Here is a 17,877-nt window from a genome sequence, read left to right on the forward strand (position 1 = left end):
GACTGATATTCCCATCTTCTGATAAGCTTAACATATTCACCACTCGCATATCATACCGGTATTACCAATACATGATAATATCCATCAAGCTATTTTAATTGTAAGCAAAATGAAGCTCAACTCTGAGTAATTTCATGGACATATCCATGTAGTGGTTTTTTGGAATTGGTATGGATATAATTAACCATTGCTTTCTTTCAGTATTTTTGTTTTACTCCGCAATATATTCTGAAGCCCTGTTATTTCCTTATACTGTCCCATTCAAATAAAACTTCTCACAATTGACTCCAGTGTTCTAGTACAGCATCTTCATTGTCATTTTTCAGATCTTGTAGATAAATGTCCAATAATTACATGAGTATTGCAAAATTCTGAAAAAGTCCCAAGTATTGGTCAATTTCCAGATTAGGTAATTAAAGTTAAAAGCATGTCTCTGTAGAATTTCTCCTGCTGTTTTAATTAATGAAGTTATATTTCACTTTGTTTCCTATTAAGTATGAAAGAGTGGAAGAAAAATGGAAGGAGCAGGTTAAGATTGCTGCAGTAGAGTGATTGTTGTGTTTCATCTCCGATTCTACTGCGTTTTGGCAAAATATGAGAAATAGTGCTCTTGTACCTGAAAGTTATGGGGATGAGATATCAGCAGGGAGAAATCATTCAAAAAATCTCCTGTACAAATAAGTGAATTTTTATTTTTGCTCTTTTGATTCATTAATCATAAACATTTTACTTAGATGCATTGAGGAATTCAATTTTATTTAATGTTACTCAGTAGAAAGTACTTTCTATAGTTTCAGAGCTCATCTTCAATAGGCACTGGTGAAACAAGGGGTTTTCCATTGGAACCAAAAAAAAAATTGTTCAAAGCCTTTCCTTTCCATAAAAGTGTATGCAGTTTACATCTTCCTTCAGTCCTTTAAACTTTCAAAACCAATTTTAAACTTGGTCTGCCAAATGTCAAGAAGTAGATACTATACGCCATACCTTGGGCATATTGCACTAGATAGGTTGTACTCCTGACATCACACTGCTTTATAAGAATGCACCCAGTGTGGCTTCCTCAAGTGAGTCACCACCATGATGCATTGGCCAGGATATTTATGGAGTCACTTTACTTAGGATCTATGATTAAAGAAATTGAGTTTTTCAACCTGAGAAGCTAAAATATGAAAATATTACCTATAACTAAATCTTATTTTCCCTTTCTTTTCTGTCTTTTCCCTTTTGTTTCCCTATATGTAATTAGAAATTCTATCATTTTATCAATAATTAAAAATAATCAATCTTTAGAAAATAAATATAAAAATGAAATATATCCCAGGAACTGCAGCTGTCAACTGATCCATCATTATGACTTCTATCTTACCTTCACTGATACCTGCAGTCTAAATGGCTGCAACACAAGGGCTTGTCTATTATATGAATATCTTAGTAGGATTTCTGCAGCTGCAAAATGCACATACTTCATTTTAGAGTATTGCATTGTCAAAGTAAAGGTAAAGGTAAAGGTTCCCCCGCATATGCGTGCTAGTCGTTTCCGACTCTAGGGGCCGGTGCTCATCTCCGTTTCAAAGCCAAAGAGCCAGCGCTTGTCCGAGGACGTCTCCGTGGTCATGTGGCCGGCATGACTAGACGCCAAAGGCGCATGGAATGCTGTTACCTTCCCACCGTAGTGGTCCCTATTTTTCTACTTGCATTTTTACGTGCTTTCGAATTGCTAGGTTGGCAGAAGCTGGGACGAGTAACAGGCGCTCACTCTGTTATGCGGCACTCAGGATTCGACCCGCCAAACTGCCGACCTTCTGATCAACAAGCTCAGCGTCCTAACCCACTGAGCCACCGCGTCCCCTATTGTCAAAGTAGGAAAGATTAAATGCTACCACTGCATTGAATCACAATATTGTTTGATTGCTTCACATATATATGAACACAACCACTGTGGTTGGCAACACATAGTTAAAGATTTAGCAACGTCTGTGAATCTAATTTAAAAAAATCACTTGCCAGAACTCATGAATCATATTTTCACCTCAACTAAATAATATAACTCACTTGCAATTGTCCTAGATATCTTGTTATTCTGTAAAAGTTTTGTCATTAATTTATTGAATAAAAACATTGCACTTCTATGCTGAAGTAAGCAAATTTTGAGTATTTGGCTTTACCATGCAATTAATGAGCCCACGTTAAACAACATTAATATCATTAATATCTATCTAGATGGCTGCCAAGAGTTGACAATGACTTGATGGCACATAATTGGTCAATCAACTGTCATTGTCAATCAGTGAAATCCTGTCTGAAAGTCCCTAATATTGGCTATTTCTATTGGTCAATGAGTGAGTCCACCTTGGTGAACCTGCTTGACTCCCCTGTGCTCAGCTTTAATTTGTTCTTGTTTAGTGGTCAATAGTTTGGAGCTGGGGAAAGTTGCCTTGCCTTCCCTCAGTCAAGGGAAGAACCAGAGAAACAACCAAAAGTGCTTTTCCAAAAGAAAACTGGACTTTCCTGAACTGAACTGAAGAAGCTTCTTGGATGAGAAGCTGAAACATTTTCAAAGAAAAACCAAGGAAGTCCAATTGCCTTTTGGAAAAGCACCTTTGGGACAGTCATGACCTAGATGATTGAGAATCTCCATAAACGACCAAAGGAAAGTTTAGAGTGAATGGAAGAAGGAAAGAAGCCTGGAAAGAAGGAAGTGGGACATGTGCCTCTAGCATGAAGAAAGATGTCACATCAAAGCTACATCTTTGGGTTGGGACCAGTCAATCAGGTTGGTCATTTCAGTTCATTTTAAGTAATTAATAATATACACTGTGTGGCAATTCCTACCCTCCACCTACACACATATACACACACTTTATTTATACTTTGTTCCATCTTATAACTCAAGTCTCTACCAGAGACTTGAGTTATACCTACACTGACATCCTTCAGAAAGGCCTTGAATACCTCAGGGCATTTGGAACTGGTTGGGTGATTAGTTGGTTTTAAATCAGTGCTTCGGATGGAATTTATGATTTTATAGCATTATTTTGTTGTTGCTTTATTATTCTAATTGTATATAATTGTTTGATAAACAACCGGGAGTCAGTTGAACCCAGCAGCGTAAACTTTTAATAAATAACTATATACATAGATTCATCCACCAAATCTGTCTAACCAGGAAAAAGGTATTCAGATCATAGTGGATAGTCCACTCATGAACATGTCAATTCATTATGTGGTAGCTGTAAAAAAAAAAGCAAATGCAATGCCTCAGATCATTAGGAAAAGGACTGAAAATAAACTGCCAACACCATAATCCTTATTAAGGAGCGTGGTAGCTCACATAGTTAGGACGTTGGGCTGATGATTGGCAGGCTTGCATTTGGGACCCAGTTACTGCTGCAGGATGGGGTGAATTCCCATCATTCACTCCAACTCCTGCTGACCCAGCAATTTGAAAGCAGGCAAATATAAGTAGACAGATGGATACCATTTTAGTGGGCAGCTTAAAGGGAACATGAAAGGAGCTCCCAAGTGGGCATCCCTGGGCAACTGTGATGTCACTGGCTAATCCTTTCAACCTGGAAGCACTTTGGCACTCCCAACGTGACCATAGTAGTATCCAATTAGGGAAACCATTTGTGGAGAGGTTTGAACACCTCTAAAACTAAAATAGATTTTAAAAAATGATATTCTTTCACCTGGGAGAAAAGGCATGATATAATCGTGTGATTACATTACTTTAAAGGGAACTCGACAAATTCAGGAAGGATAGTTCTATTAAAAACTATTAGTCTTACATTATTTTCAGGTAGTGACACAGCATGCTTCAATACAGTACCAGTTGCAGGAGAACTGTGGTAAAAAAAGATTATGCCTTCCCCTCCTCCTCAGAAGGACCATACAACATCCAATAGGTCCTGTGGAAAAGAAAATGCAGAGACAAAATGAACCTTGCCTTAATCCATCAAAGCTATACTTAAAACAAACTAGTCTAGACCCTGATGTTAAACATGGATTTGGGCAAACTCTGGGAGATAGTGGAGAATAGGAGGGCCTGGCAAGCTATGATCCATGGGGTCACAAAGAGTCAGACATGATTTAGTGAGAACAAGAACAAAATAGTTGAAGTCTAAAGACTTTTCTTGAAGCAAAGTAGCATTATATGGATAGGTTGCTGAGTTCAATAAAAAAGGCAAGCAACAGAAATACATAAATAATAATTTAGAGTAGCTTCCTAGCAAGAGAAGCTTTTAGAGTTAACTAGATAATGAAGCACTGGCTCTGCATCCTTATTGTTAGCAAATACTTTATGCTTAATGCTTTATCATAGCTTGTAGACCTAGAATGACTTTTTAACATTTTACTCTGTACCAAAATATTTCAGTGTTGTGAAGTGATTTGCTCAAGAATAATCAAAATATTGGGTCTCACAGTTGACTATGGATAAAAGTATAGAAGCTTTACACTAGAGGAATGACATCACTGGATGCAACTCAGATTCAAAACTCAAAACTAGGCGTAATCCTTGGCTGCTACTTAATGGAGATTATTACATCTGTAAGTCTTTCCTACTCTCTCCATATCTGCAGAACAAACTATTAAGTAAACTACAACTATAAATACATGAAGAAATGTTCATCCAACAAAATTTCCTAATAGAAATATATCCATAGTTAACTCATGATATATAACTATGTATCTGTATTACAAATACAGGAAAAACTCTAATATATGAAATTGCATTTTAGGTTCTATAAAACAAAGCATTGACATGTTAAGATATTTTAAACAATCCTTCTGAAATATAGGTAGTCCTTGATTAAGAACCAGAACTTGGACTGGAATTCTGATTGTAAGCAATAAGGTTGTTAATTAAGTCATCACATGACCAGACCTGATTTTATAACCATTTTATGGTGGATGTTAAGCAATTCATAAGGTTGTTAAGTGAATCAAACAGTAGTTAAGTGAATCTGACTTCTTCAGTTAACTTTGTTTGTTGGAAGCCAGCTGGGAAGATAATTATGATCATGTGACTGCAAGACGCTGTAACAGTCACAAATGTGTACTGGTTGCCAAGTACTTGAGTTGTAATCACATGACTGTGAAGGTAGTGTGACAGTTGTGTTATTGAGGTTGGGTCATGTCACTTTTTCTGAGGCCGCTGTAACTTTGAGCCATTGTTAAATGAATGGCTGTAGATTCAGGACTACATGTAAGTGGAATTTATTTTCAGTCACTATTAACTTGTTACATTTACGTTTGTGTACTCTAAACATTATTATGCCTGAATTCAGTGAATTTGCTGTGCTTTAGAGATAGGGCAGTTACTGTCAAACATATTTTGGGGCTAACGTGAAAACCTGATTTAAATTTTTTCACTTGTTCTAAATATAGCAGATAGACTAAATGGGTCATCTCTATAGAATATATCTCACCAATTCTACAACCATTTTATTTATTACCAGTGTCCAGTGGAGTACAATACAAAAGGATAGGTTTAAGACCCACATGGCACACAACACAACCATGTAAAAACTTGTATAATATATATGATCTTTTCCCTATAATGGTCTGGTCATTCTCCAAAGCCTTTCTCTAGAAATCTTTTCCTTCTGAAATTAGGTTAGTGAGAACAGAAGGGTTTTTTTCTGTTATGATGAATAGAATGGTATTCTTATGAAGGTGGGCTTGGTATCACATCTCCATTATTTGATCTATACTGCCTACTTACACATATTGTTGTATTTTATATTCATTTTGTCATTGAATATTCTAAGTATTAACTTTTTAGTTTAATCTTTGAATAGGAGTCTGCCTGGGACTCATAAATCTAAGATATAATATTTAGTACTACACATAAATATATGAATAGAACAACAAATATTTTGAGATGCATAAGTATAAAATTATACAGAGATAAAAACTACAATAAAAAGGTCTAGATATAATTATTTCAGAAAGTTCTAAGCTTAAAGTATTTGCCAAGACGTTAGCTCCACCCCATGACCTTTCAAGAGAGAACTATTAGTCAACTGATGTCATTAACTAAACCTCATTATGTTTTTGGATGACACCAAAAATCTAATCGATCAGCTTTATTAAGCTAGCATCCATCATCTTAAAGACAAAAGGCAGCCTTCAGAAAGAAAAATCATCTATTCTAATCTAAGAAGCACTTCTTAAGTCAGAAGTGATGGTTTCCTACATTTTAATTCCTTTGCCCACTCAAAGCTGCTCTCAGCTGCACCACTATGGAGCAGAATACTTTTAATAATTGGAAATGTTTGGATGTAAAAAGACTTGGCAGTATTCCAGGGATTTGAGATTTTGTTTGCACGTCTACAGACCCAACCAATGAAAGAATTAGCTGTCTCAAATTTGATAAGACTTCCTCTCATATTCAGAAGGACAATTCTCAATTTTGAGGGGTCCTTGGTGCTCTCTAGGGACGTGGTGGCTCAGTGGGTTAGGATGCTGAGCTTGTCGATCAGAAGGTCGGCAGTTTGGCGGGTCGAATCCCGAGTGCCGCATAGCAGAGTGAGCGCCTGTTACTCGTCCCAGCTTCTGCCAACCTAGCAGTTCGAAAGCACGTAAAAAGGCAAGTAGAAAAATAGGGACCACTCTGGTGGGAAGGTAACAGCGTTCCGTGCGCCTTTGGCATCTAGTCATGCCAGCCACATGACCACGGAGACGTCCTCGGACAAGCGCTGGCTCTTCGGCTTTGAAACGGAGATGAGCACCGGCTCCTAGAGTCGGAAACGACTAGCATGCATGTGCGGGGGAACCTTTACCTTTACCTTATGGTGCTCTCTGAGCTTGGTTGTTTTCTGTACTTTAAATACGGTAACCCTAATTCTGAAATAACTTTGCAGATGCAGAGCTTGTAGATAAAAAGGATTCACAAGATTGGTCCCAATAAATGCAGTTGGAGGACCTTTTTATTACAAGGTTTACAATCAATTCCTGTATTTCATCATCTGGGACAGGAGACCATGATAAAGCATAACTAAATCCATGGGATAATATATTAAGCTGCTTTTCTATACTAGTAATGTGAAGAAAGAAGATTACAATCTATTGATAGAACTCTAGGTAATTTGAAGTAATTGCTAGCAGTTAACAAGAGCAGTTAAAATAATGACATTTTTCTACAAAAATAAGGCTGTCAGAATAATGAATATATAATATATCAAAATATAATATTGAAATAAAGGATATTTGGAATATCCAGAGAACTTTTGGGTTCAAGGACAGTGAGATCAGTTCAGTTCAAGCAGCTTATATGTATAGAACATGCAATGAGAAACTTTCCATTGCTTCATTCTAAATGTTTTGTCTTTTGCAACAGCTTATGTATGCATGTATCAATGCATGCATGTATGTATTGTGCATGTCTTTGTATGTTGGTGCATATGTGTATATAACAACCCTGAATCTGCATACTCTTTCTTTCCAAGGAGGAACAGTCCTTAGTGCAAAACATTACAATTTTAATTGTATGGGAGGAAATAAAATGGCATTTTCAAAGATGTACTAATTAATATCAAGCAAAGTACATGGTGGCTCAGTGGGTTAGGATGCTGAGCTTGTCGATCAGAGGGTCGGCAGTTTGGCGGGTCGAATCCCAAGTGCCGCGTAACAGAGTGAGCGCCTGTTACTCGTCCCAGCTTCTGCCAACCTAGCAGTTCGAAAGCACGTAAAAAATGCAAGTAGAAAAATAGGGACCACTCCGGTGGGAAGGTAACAGCGTTCCGTGCGCCTTTGGCGTCTAGTCATGCCGGCCACATGACCACGGAGACGTCCTCGGACAAGCGCTGGCTCTTCAGCTTTGAAACGGAGATGAGCACCGGCCCCTAGAGTTGGAAACGACTAGCACGCATGTGCGGGGGAACCTTTACCTTTACCTAAAGTATGACATCAAGATGGAGACAGGGAGGAAGTCAGGTGTGACCAATTTTCCTTCCATTTTTTTTAAAAAAGCGTTTTATTCAACACTGTAAAAATACTGTAAAAACACAGAAGAGGAGTAAAATGTAGAAAACCAAAAAAAGGGTATGACATAAGAAAATATAAAACTGTTTTATATCTGCACTTTTTGCTCTTTTGTGTATTTTGCTTAGTTTGTATTAATTTTTATCACTATATTTTTTATACTTCAATAAAAACTATTACTTAAAACATTGTTAACTTTTTTATTAAAGTACACAAATGCATGTACTTGCTGTTGATTTTTGTCATGAATGTACAACTTTCAATGGTTTGCTTCATTTTCCTTCTCCAACAGATCTTTATCTTCGATACATTAATGTTCAGATCCATACTCCTTGCTGCACCATACAATTTATCTAACATGTATTGCAAATTATTCCAGTTCCATCAGCAACAGAGTATTATCCCAAGGGTGGTTTTCCCAAAAGGCAACTGGATTTTCTTGTTTTATTCTTTGAAAAGATTTTGCTTCTCATCCAAGAAGCTTCTTCAGTTCAGAACTGTAAGTTTCTTGGATGAGAAGTGAAACATTTTCAATAAAAAAAAAAGAGATTCCAGTTGCCATTTGAAAAAAACACTTTTGGGACAACCATAACCTGGATGATTGAGAAACACCATAGACCACAGGGCATTATCTGCATACAAACATTCATAAACATTCATGTCCCAAACAAACACTTCTAATGTCACCAAAAAGATATCTAAATACATCAATCAATCAATCAAAGAAATTACCTTACTTTATTCCATCCCCAGTAGTGAAACATTTGCTAAATATTCCATTTAACTCATGTTTAAATTCCACCATTTATCATCCTTAGCACATTCTGCAACCCTCTTTCAACTCCATGTTTGCAAAAGGATGCCTCTGTTCAGTCCTACTCATTTAATCATACACTTACTTTAAATCAGCAAACTTACAATAAATTTTATATCAAAAATGATCGGGGGGGGAGTGCAGACCTTTGCTCCTGCAAGGCTGAGAGGCTTCACTATTGCTCCGTGAAGGAAGACAGAGTTCCCTGATCCACAGAGAATCCTCACTCTAAGGTCCCAATGGAAACATCATAGCCATCCTTAAGAGGAACTCAGTAAAGACAAGAGCCTGGTGGGGAAGAAAGAGAACAAGCACAAAAATGACTCATTTGGGTTTTAAGTCTGGCAATAAGGTATGCTCTGATGTTGTCAAGGCAAAAGCCATTCAGTCAAAGTTCAAATGCAAAAATGGGAAAGAAGGAAGGAAGGAAAGAAGGAGATAGTTGCCAATTAGTTTCCCAGTCATGCTTAACAAACTAAACCCTCATAGTTTTGTATTCAATCTTAATACTTTTTCCAGGTTATACCTTTTCCATTATTCCAATCATCATACACAGATGAAATCTTCCCATACAACATCAACCGTTCAATCAATACTTCAAATCAATATTTTAACATTTTTTCAGTTACACATTCCATTCCTACAACTCACATTCCTGAGCTGTGGTGGTGCAGTGGTTAGAATGCAGTACTGCAGGCTAACTCACTACTCACTCCAGGAATTTGATTCTGAATGGTTCAAGGTTGATTCAGCCTTCCATTCCATTTCACCAGGTCGGTAAAATGAGGACCCAGATTGTTGGGGGCAATATGCTGACTCTGTAAACCGCTTAGAAGCAGTATATAAGTTTAAGTCCTATTGATATTTATTGTTTTTCCTATAAAGTGATTTAAAGCACTATGGAGTGGTATATACAGTAGGTCTAAGTGCTATTGCTATCCTCAGAGAATTTATTAATTCCTTTAATAATATTTTATATAAACTCAAATTTGTAACCTTTGACATATTACCATCTTTCCTACAATATTCAAATCTCTAAAGTATTCCTAACTTTTCCACGCTTCAGTTTCACTCCAAATACACTTTGAATTTATCCCCTGCTGGAGGCCCCTTGTTGGTCCTCTTCATCCACTTCTAAAAGGATGAAAAAGGCTAAATAATCATCTCACTAGCAGAGATGAAATGATAGAAGGTGTTCAAACCACAGGAACCTTGGGGGGAAGATCTTGGAAAAGATAATCAAGCAACAAATCAATGAACCCCTAGAGGCAAACAAAGTCATTACCAAAAGCCAACATGGGTTTGTCAAAAACAGATCATGCCAGACAAATCTTATTGCATTCTTTGACCAGGTGACAAAATTAGTGGACCAGAAGAATGCTGTGGATATAATTTATTTGGACTCCAGTAAAGCATTTGATAAAGTAGACCACAACCTACTCCTTGATAAGATAGAAAAATGTGGGTTAGACAGCATCACCACCAGATGGATTTGTAGCTGTACTCAGCGTGTGGTCCTCAATAGAACTACATCTACATGGAGGAAAGTGTGTAGTGGGATGCCCCAGGGCTCTGTTCTGGGCCAAATGCTCTTCAACATCTTCATCAATGATTTGGATGAGGAGATAGATGGGGAACTCATCATATTTGCAGACGACACCAAGCTGGTAGGAATAGCCAACACTCCAGAAGATAGGCTTAAGATACAGAAGGATATTTACAGACTTGAACATTGGACACTATCTAACAAAATGAAATTCAATGGTGAAAAAAGTAAAGTTCTATATTTAGGCAAGAAAAACTAAATGCACAGGTATAGTATAGGTGGTACCTTGATCAATAGTAGAAACTGTGAGGGGAATCTTGGGGTCCTAGTGAATAATCACTTAAATATAAGCCAGCAGTGTGCTGCAGCTGCCAAAAAACAACAACACAGTGATAGGCTGTATTAATAGAGGGATAGAATTAAGATCACATGAAGTGTTAATAGCACTTTACAATGCTATTGGTAAGGCCACACTTGGAATACTGCATCCAGTTTTGGCACCACAATGTAAAAAAGATGCTGAGACTCTAGAAAGAGTACAGAGAAGAGCAACAAAGATGATCAGGGGACTGGAGGCTAAAACATATAAGGAACAGTTGCTTGAATTGGGTATGTTTAGTTTAATGAAGAGAAGGACGAGGGGTGACATGATAGCAGTGTTCCAGTATCTCAGGGGTTGCCACAAAGAAGAGAGAGTCAGGCTATTCTCCAAAGCGCCTGAAGGCAGGACAAGAAGCAACAGATGGAAACTAACCAAAGAGAGAAGCAACAACCTAGGACTAATGAGAAATATTCTGACAGCTAGAACAATTAACCAGTGGAACAACCTGCCTCCAGAAGCTGTGAACGCTCCAACACTGGAAGTTTTTAAGAAGAGACTGGACAGCCATTTCCCTGAAATGGTATATGGTTTCCTGCTTGAGCAGGGGGTTGGACTTGATGACCTCCAAGATCCCTTCCAACTTTTTAAATTTTTATTATTATTGTTGTTGTTGTTGAAAAAAATTCTATTGAACTCACTCTTTTCTTTGTCGCTTTTACTCTTAACCATTTCTTTCTCTCTTTGACAGCATTCTCTGCAGCTATCATTTCCTTTCTACACTATCTTTCTCCCAACATTCCTTACAGCAATCATTTTAGAATGCATCATTCTCATCTATAACCTCTTTCACATCATCATTCCACCGAGTATCCTTTTTCACTCCTCCCATTACTATAACTCCATGCAGTTCAACAGGCCTTTAATACATAATTCTTTTCACAACCTTTTTATTTCCACTTTCCTTGAATCATATACCATTGTCCATATCTCATTAACTCAAAGATATATGCACTGCTCAAAGATATATACAGTGCACTATGCAACACTCAATACATTAATATTCTAAAGCAATACATCATTATATCTAATAGATCTCAAGTTCTGTTGTTGTCATGGCCGTGTCATATTCCATTTGTGGGGAGGGAGATAAATGGAGGAAGAAACACTATTGGCAATAGAGTTTATTCAAAGAGATCTTCCTACAAATGTAAATTGTACCTTACTTTATTTTCTTAATTTTGATTGCCGGCCCATCTTGGGGCTAAGATTATACTGCCCCAGTTGAATCAAAATGTCCTGTAAGTGAATTTAAAAGTTTACCAGGTTAAATAAGGGCAGCTCATGATAAGAGCAGCAACTATTGCTCGCTAGTTTCCAAATTTTCTTGATATCTTTAGTTCTGAAGGCTAAACTGATACATAAGAAACCCTGGTCAGTTTAATTTTCACCTTCAAAAAGGAATGTATAAAGTTTTGATTTTTATTTTGAAGAGAAAGCAAATATGCCATAAAACAATATTTAATCTTCATAGCAGATTGTTTAAGGGGTTTTTTATATCTACACTTTTAATCTTTCAATAGGTGATTATTGCTGTTGGAACTAAGTGTGCTAACCATCTGTTCTATGTTGCGTGCATGCTTTTAGTTTAAGAGAATAGTCGTAATCATGTGGGGATGCAGCCCTGAAAGTGACTCATATGGTTTCTAGCCCAGCAGGCAATCTGTATGTAGATTACCCTCACTGCAATTCAAAGTATGGTGTAAGAACAAAAGGCTAGGAAAAAGTCACCTATATAAATTTAGACTGAAGTTCAGTTTTAAAAAAATATAAATCGCAGGTGTAAGATATTTTAACATGAATAAATACCCCTGTGTGTCAATTATGGACTTTAGTTCATTTATGAAAGTTATTTTCTTATTTTTAGCATGGAAACATTAGCAATTATTGCTAAATTAAATCTAAGAAGTGTTTACATACTCTGAAAACAGATGTTTTTGATGCCAAATAGATGAGAAATATGTGCCTTTTAAACGTAGATAAACTTTAAGTCTTGAATTTATGGCCCTATGAAATAAGTGAAATATTATGAAATAATATTTTTTAATAATAAAGGGCTTTAACTTTAAGGCTGTAGCTAGTCACAATTGAAGGGGACAATTTTGGGAAACAATATATTATTATTTAATAACCAAGAAAAAATGTACAAGGACGAACAGCACCAAATATCTAAGTTCATTAAAGGCTCAAGGCACAGGTCATATATAAACAATGTTTGAGCTTATTTGCACATACTGAATTGCTAACATAGTCTATGGGTAACAAAAGTCAAACTTGTATATAAGCAAGGTACAAATAATATGCAAAACATAGCTTCTGCAACTTTTTAAAATCCTTTTACCACAATGGCTATAGAGCTGTCTATACATCTTATGTGTAACAAAATAATGTTTCTGTGTGAGCATAAGTTGATTGCTATTCTTCTTTCAAGTTGTGTCACTGTGTATGTATGCCCTGGGGGGAGGGGCATACCACTCTGAATTAGGTGACCAGCAGGCAGAAGAGAAAGGTTTAGAATTCCAATCTCCTAGCTCAGGGCTTTTCAACTTTTTCACCCATTGTACCACTTTTAGCATATGGCAACATCCGAGTACCACCAGTTGCCTAGCAAGGTGTCAAAAACTTGATGACCAAAAAAAAAAGGAAAAAAGTGATGAAGTACAGGTAGTCCTCGACTTACAACAGTTTGCTTAGTGACTGTTCTAAGTTACAATGGCACTAAAAAAGTGCCCCCCAAGCCACAGCTGAGTAAGACACCTGCCTGTCCGCCCGGCGGCGATCTTCCTCCTGTCCAAAGTTTTCATTGTTGTGAGCATTTCTGTTGAGGATTGGCAGTGGGGGTGGGGAGTGTTTGGTTTTTATTCCCCCCCCCCTCTGCTGGGTGGTTGCAGCAGGTTTTGGTCACTTCACATGACCCTGGGACACTGTGACCATCTTAAATATGAATCAGTTGCCAAGCATCTGAATGTAAATCACAAGACCCTGGAGATGCTGCAACATTCCAGCTGATTGGCGCTTCTTCTGGGCTCAGAAGTGCCAGGATCAGCATCGAGCTCCAGCTGGAACCTGGCGCTGATCCTGGCACTTCCACTGAGCCCTGACAGCCCTGCAGCTCCAGCCGTCTCTCACTCAGGCTTATGCGGTGCTGCCGCTGGTTCAGCTCATTCCCCTTCCCCGCTACCACTTTTCTAGGATGGTTGCGTACCACCTGCCAGGTGCCAATGTACCACAGGTGGTACCCGTACCAATGGTTGAAAAGCCCTGTCCTAGCTGGATCCAGTCCATTTTCAAACTCCATCTTTCTTTTGCAAACTTTGGCCCCCATACCAAATTTGGTCCCATTCTGTTCTGTTTTCAGGAGATTATTCTATTGGCAGACAGATGGATAGAGGCCCAAGCTCTTTTGCACAACTTCTTTTCAACACTGTGGTCAGTTATAAAGTATAGAAAAAGTGCTACATCTTTTGTTGAAGACTGGCTTTGATAAGCATGTTTCTGAATGTTAAAGCATTGGTTACTCTAAAGAAAAAAATAATCAAATCAGTGACCTTTTACTTTAAAAGGACTACTATGTCTGTTAATGGTTAAAAGAGATTTGCTTTATTTGACCTTCCTACTTAGTTAGTTTGGAGCTAAAGACTTTACTTTTGGGCATAAATACTTTCAACAGTTATTTTGAAAAACTTTAAATGTTTGATTTCCAGTTGTTATGGCCAAGGCTCAGGTTTAGACTTTTACTACTATGGGTAGTAGTATTGTGCATTGAATAGGGATAATACAGTAAAAAAAACCTAAATATGTTACTTATGGTATGATAGTTAAATGGACTAAACATAACACAAAATTAACAGAAAGAAAGGATTCATATAATAAATGTAGCTAGCTACAGAAAATTAATTCAGTTATTCAGCTTATTATTAATGGACAAGTAACCTGATTTATCACATATATAATGCAGACTAGGCATCTCTGTTAGTCCAAAGAAAAATAGGTAACATTTATTTGCAAACCTTGTAATCTGCCAGTCCAACTGTTCTGGTTCATCAAAGTGCTAGACACTTCAATTATTCTTCTGCAGACCACTTTGGCTCCAAGCAGTAAGACATTAATGCCAATTGCCAGTTTATAAATTGCAACTTGTAAGATCAAGCTCTGAAATAACAACTCACATACAGATATTGATTCTCCTTCCTCTTACAATTCAACCACGTACATATACCAATCCAGTTTACCTTATACAAAGTGATCAGAGGCTCAAATTATTATTCAGATCTCCAACTATCAGATTCGCCTGAAAAACATATTCACCCTTTTCTTCCTACCTCTTTTCTGACTAATAACTCTGCCTTTGCATAGCAAAAGCAACCACTTTATAAGAGATGCCTATGCAGCAGAATCTTTTAACCTGAGCCTTGGTGGAGCAGTGGGCTAATGCCTCCTTAAGTAACACCAGCTGCCTGCAATTAGTGCAGGTTCGCATCCCACCAGGCTCAAGGTTGACTCAGCCTTCCATCCTTCCGAGGTAGGTAAAATGAGGACCCAGATTGTTGGGGGCAATTAAGCTGACTTTGTAATAATGCCGCTTGGGGGGGGTGTGAAAGCCCTAATAAGCAGGCATATACATAGAATGAAGGCTACTGCTAAGCTTGTAAGCCGCCCTGAGTCTTCGGAGAAGGGCGGGATATAAATGGAATTAAAATTAAAAAAATAAAAATAAATAAATAAACACTCATGTTTGAGGATAGTCACAATTTACTCTGGTTTTTGTATCGAAGAAAATATTTCAATTTTTATGATATTATTTTCTCCATACATTAATTCTCTGTATCTACTGTCCAGAAGCTTGGTGACTCAAGCCCTAGTAATCTCTCATCTGGATTACTCAATGTGCTTTATCTGGGGCACCCTTGAAATGCATTCAGAAGCTTCAACTAGTATCAAGAATGGCAGTACAAGCAGTTTATGGGGCCTGTAGAATTACCCGTTACATCACTGCTTCACAAACTGCACTGGCTGCCGGTTTTTTCCTAAGTGCAGTTGAAGGTGTTGGTCCAGATTACTTGATGAAGTGTCTCATCCCACTAAGACAAGCCTGCCCTACTTGTGCCAGCAGAGAAAGACTTCTGAGGATCCCATTGGTCAGGGAACTCAAACTGGCAGACTCCAGGAGAAGAGCCTTCTCTGATATAATGCTGACCCTCTAGAACTGTGGTGGCGAACCTATGGCACGCATCCCACAGGCGGCATGCAGAACCCTCTCTGTGGGCACGTGCGCCGTCACCCCAGTCCTAGGCTTTCAGCTGGGTTTTATAAAACCTTTTCGCTTTAGGCCTCCACCATTGTGAGCAAAAAAAAAAGGATTCAATCAATCAATCAATTTCAACTTCTGGCGGGGAAAAAAAAGATCTCGCAAAGAGCCTTGGTGGAGCAGTGGGCTAATGCCTCCTTAAGTAACACCAGCTGCCTGCAATTAGTGCAGGTTCACGTCCCACCAGGCTCAAGGTTGACTCAGCCTTCCATCCTTCCGAGGTAGGTAAAATGAGGACCCAGATTGTTGGGGGCAATTAAGCTGACTTTGTAATAATGCCGCTTGGGTGTGTGTGTGAAAGCCCTAATAAGCAGGCATATACATAGAATGAAGGCTACTGCTAAAAAAAGAAAAAACATTGTGTAACATGTTAGTATCACTGGAATGCTCTCCAGAAAAACTTCATTTTTAACGAACTTTTTAAGGCCATCAAGGAAATGGACAGCCCAATCTCTACGTGGGAAACCTCCCATAGTATCAGCACTGCCACTGAGAAGTGGTGCCTTCCAGCTTTGGCTCCCTCCCTTCCCGGAAATGTGGAACTACAAAGAATGTGTGTCTCAAAGATCTAGTACAGTGGTAGGCAACCTTGGCTCTTTTATGACTCGTGGACTTCAATTCCTAGAATTCCTGAGCCAGCCATGCTCAGGAAAAAAATTGGAAAAAGCAATTCTGCAGATACTCAATTACCAAACTGTAACTGGATTTATGGATAAAAACAGAAGTTTAAATTGAACTTGGAACTGAATTGGAAACTAGAGCAAGGTCCACACTATTGGCATTACATGCCTTTAGTCTTCAGTGCCAATTAACATAAGATCACTGACTTCTGACCTAATTGTAATTTCTGAACAGCATTTAAAAGGAATGTCATGTAAATCTGGGTGGGAGTAAGAGTGGGAACTCTAGTCAAGTCATCTCGCACCAGGAAAAGTCACAATTGGTGCCCAGCTGAACCTACTATTCAAATATGAGTCTTGATTCCAGAAGGACCCCACCCCAAATCACAAATCTGCTTCTTCCCAGCTCATGCCTGCCTATCCAGAAATCACAACTGATCAGTATTTCCAATATACAAACTACAACTCAGTCTTGCTTAGGTTCAGTTTGAATTTGTTCTGCCTAGACCCTTAAAGCAGGGGTCTTCAAACTTGGCCCTTTTATGACTTGTAGACTTCAACTCCCAGAATTCCTCAGCCAGCATGCCTGGCTGAGGAATTCTGGGAGTTGAAGTCCACAAGTCATAAAAGGGCCAAGTTTGAAGACCCCTGCCTTAAAGCCTCCAAGCACCAAGAAAGAACTTCAACAGAAATTCCCTTACAACCAGGGCAATGATGTATAAGATAATACCACCTCCCAACAGTCAAATGACCTGTCCCTGGAGCTTCATACAGATGTTAAAGAAAGGAAACCAATAAATGCAACATCCTGGGCTGAGCTAATTTGAATTGTTCACTAAGGAAGGAGCAGAAGCACTGCAAGACTGTGTGTGCTTCTTCATCTGAATGTTTTTGAAATAGCAGTTTCAAATGCACAGACAAGAATGTTGACACTCATAACATATATTATTTGAAAATGTCATCCAGTATTTTTTTAGACACTGAAGCAATGAAATACTGCCATTCTCCATTACAGAGTTTATTTGTAGGTAATTGAATTCAACAAACTTAGTAAGATGGAATTAAATCTAAGAGGCTTCAAATCTTATAATTTCATTTTGCTGTGATGCAAAAAAAAAAAGATATTTACAGAGGAATTCATACCAAGTCTACACAGTCCCTAATCATTCTCTCCTATTAAGAAGGAAATATGGTTTTTGTTTATTCTTTTCTTAATTATAAATG

Source organism: Vipera berus, assembly GCF_964194415.1.
Source record: "Vipera berus genome assembly, chromosome: 3".
Taxonomy (NCBI): Eukaryota; Metazoa; Chordata; class Lepidosauria; order Squamata; family Viperidae; genus Vipera; species Vipera berus.